Source organism: Podarcis gaigeae, assembly GCF_964106915.1.
Source record: "Podarcis gaigeae genome assembly, chromosome: 8".
NCBI classification, from domain to species: domain Eukaryota; kingdom Metazoa; phylum Chordata; class Lepidosauria; order Squamata; family Lacertidae; genus Podarcis; species Podarcis gaigeae.
In genome coordinates this window covers 54668724-54672120 of record NC_139684.1, presented here as the reverse complement: position 1 = coordinate 54672120, position 3397 = coordinate 54668724, and the positions used below count along the sequence as shown (strand labels likewise).

Here is a 3397-nt window from a genome sequence, read left to right as displayed (position 1 = left end):
GAGCGCAAGCAGCAACAGCCCCAGCCGCCGTCCGACGCCGCGCCCCACCGGGCGGCCCGCTGCTCCTCCCGGGCTCATCCACGGCGATAAGGCAGCAGGGCCAGCGCTGCCCCGCCTCCGGGGCCCGCCCTACGGAAGAAAGACGCCGCCGCCGCTGGGGCCCCGGCCTCTGTGCGCGGGTCCTCTGGCGCTGCCGCTCCGCATCCAGGCGAAGCGCGGGGAAGGCGAGGCCGGCCTCTCGCAGGAGGAAGAGCAGCCCCAGCTGCTGCGGGCTCCGTCAAGGCGCGCCCCGGCCAGCCATGGAGCGAGCGAGCGCAGGCCCTCCCTTGGCTCTCCTTGCCGCCCTGCCCGCTCGAGGGCTGCCTCGGCGCGGCCTTGCCGGCGTCCCCGTCGCTCCTCGGCCAGGCGCCGCTTTCCGCCGGGGGCGGGGGTGTCCTCGCTGGCGGGCTCCCTCCCGCCTGTTCCTCCGTCCGGCTAGCCAGCCCTCCTGACGGCTGCCGGAGGAGAGACAATAGAGGCGCGCAGGACGCCTGCGCCGGAGCTTCTCTCCGCCCCCGCCACGGGGTTGCGTCAAGGGCTGGGCGGGCGAGCGGTGGGCGCGTGGACGGGGCGGGCCGCCAGGATTCCCTCCCCACCTCGCGTGAAACTGTCGGGAGAGTCGGGCCCCGTGAAAAGCAGCGGGGAGGGATGCCCCGGTAAACGCGCGCTGCACGGCTGCCGTCGTCCTAGTGGGCGCACTTACTTTCCCGGGGCTTGCTGCTGGGAAAACTGTGCGCAAGGTCGGACTGCTGCCCAACCGCCACCCCCCCCTCCCCGCACGTTTACTCGGGAGTAATTAGCACAAAGGCCACTGGGACTAGCTCCTAGGTAAGTGGGGTTTCTGGGAACCATAGGAGAAGAGAATGCTCTCCTGCACCGTTCCTGCTTACTTGTTTCCCCCAGGCATCTGTTTGGCCAGTGTGAGAATAGGATGCTGGTCTAGATGCTCCACCAATTCCAGTGGTGTTGGGCATGGGGAGCCACTGTTTGGGTGAGGTGCAGGGTGCTGACCACTATGGGGGGTGGCATAGGTGTTTTGTCTCTATTCCTTGTTCTGGCCTCTCTCCCTTGCATTACAGAGACTTGAGTGAGTGAGCTGGATGGACCTGACCTGACCTACTATACCCACTTGGGTTTTTGGTACTGCACCAGGTTAGACTAAGGGGTCAAGGCAAGGATGTTGCTATTGGCTATAGGAGCACCATCTCCTTCACCAGGAAGCCTCTTGACCTTGGGATGCGCTTACATTGTCTGCACCTGGTGTTGGGCCAGAAAGACAGGTCAGGGATGCTACTGGTTTACTGACTGCCCTGTTACCCAGCAGCAACCCTGATCTAGCTGGCTGAGGTGTTGCTGGAGGATGCTACAACTTCTATATCCACACACAGGCTGCTGTTGGACAAGCCTGAGACCCATGACAACTGTGGGTCTCTCTCAAAGGGTCAACAGTCTAACACACCAGGCAGGACTCACCTTGATGTGATCTTTGCCCTTAGTAATATGTGGGATGGACTGAAGATAGGAGAAATGCAATGTACACCTTTGGCTGGTCAGCCCATTATCTGGTTATGCTTGGACTGACAACAGCAATTCCTCCCTGTAAGTGTGGTGGGCCCATTAGGACAGCCCACCCTCAGAGACTGGTGGAACCTGATGTGTTCCTGAATGATCTGGAGGATTTTCCAGTGGATAAAGCTAGAGGTCCTGGTGAAACCCTGGTCTTGCAATGGAATAGCGAGCTGAAATGGGTGGCAGACACAATCGTTCTTGAGCATCCTCTCTGGCATTTTGGAGTCTGAGCAACTAGCTCCTTGGTACTCTGAGGAGCTCTGGACTTTGAAACAGGCCGGATGAAGACTGGAACACAAGTGGTGCAAGTCTCGCTTGTGCCTAACCATGTGCCCACACTTGTGCCTACCATGTGGTAGTGTGGGCTGCAAAGAAGCCTCATTTTGCAGCTTGCGTTGCATCTTCTAGTAGCTGTCCAGCGGAGTTATTTCAGATGTTCCAGAGGTTATTGACTCCTATTGTGGGGGAGGGACATTCTTCTTGTCTTGATTCTTTTATCTTTTTGTAAACTACTTTGAAGTTTTTTTACTATCAAGCGATGTAAAAAAATTATGAAATAAATAAATAAAATAAATGATTGAAGTCATAAGGAACAAGAGGAGCAGGTTCTCAGCTGTTAAGTGATGTTGCTTGATTTGAAGCTATACTGCATTCCACCATACAGCTCCCAGTTACACTCTTCTGTGGCCCTAAGAGGGTTTTGATTTTATGATACTTTCTACATTTATATTTCACCTTTCATCAAGGAGTCCAAAGAAGCATACCTGTTATCAACCCATCCAGGTACCAAACAGGCCCAAACCAGCTTAGCTTCTGGAACTATGGTGGCTTTCTGTGCCATCTGACCACATACTAGGTCCTGCCATGGGGGGGGGGTTGATTCACACCAAGGGTCCCAGGTCTGCTTTGGGTTTCTTTTTTAAAGATGGTTACAAAATAATTCGGTACTCTATTTGAAACTGCAGTGAGACATACTTTCAAGCAAATGTGTGCTTCATTGAGTTACACAAACATTTGTTGTGGAGACTTTTTAAAAAATCGAATAATAAATAGGAATTTTATAAGCACAAATATAAAACAGTCAGGTTTTTGGAAATGCATATTTAGTTCAGATGGGAATTTGATATTTAATAAGAATAGCGAAAAATAGCAGAGCTAAGTAGTTGACCAGCTATATAGGTGCTCCTGAGTTTTAGGCTGCAATTCTATACCCTCTTACTAGGAAGTCAATCCCATTGTTCTTAATGGGAGTTTTTGTGTAGACTTGTATAGGATTGCACTGTTGATCATGTGTGGTGTGAAACACTGGGTGGGAACAAGGACAGAAGACAGCCCTCTTGGCCTTTGAAAATGGAGTTCATGCATATCCCCCACATCTCTTGAACACTTTCTTCTTTTCTAGTACTAACATACACACACACAAGTACACAGAATCAATTATTATTTATATAGCACCACCATCATCTCCCCCCCCCAGAAGATTACATTCTTAAGATGAAGCCACAGATGCATAACCTATCCTGTTCTACTCCCATACTTTTTGCACTTCATTTTGTATTGTGCTCCTTGTATGTCTTCTCAAATTTCACCTAACATTGCTCCGCAGTCCTGTAGCAAGGACACAGCCATTCTGTCCAGTGTTTTTAGGGGAGTCTCATAAAAGTGCAAGGTAAGTGCACTCTTCACACTGGCAATTATGCTAAAACATGGGTGGGCAGACTTCCAGCTTGCAAATTCTACATCATTTTTCACTATAACCTCAAGTGGCCTTCAGATGCTGCTGGACTAC

The 3397-nt window shown here is 51.9% G+C and overlaps 1 long non-coding RNA gene across 1 annotated transcript; it reads left to right on the top strand.

Annotated features, from left to right (window-relative positions):
• Positions 1-622: 622 nt before the first annotated feature.
• LOC310850302 lies at positions 623-2182 on the top strand. The gene is made up of 2 exons (XR_014567291.1): positions 623-867; positions 1119-2182. It is a non-coding gene; the product is annotated as an uncharacterized lncRNA (long non-coding RNA).
• Positions 2183-3397: the final 1215 nt, after the last annotated feature.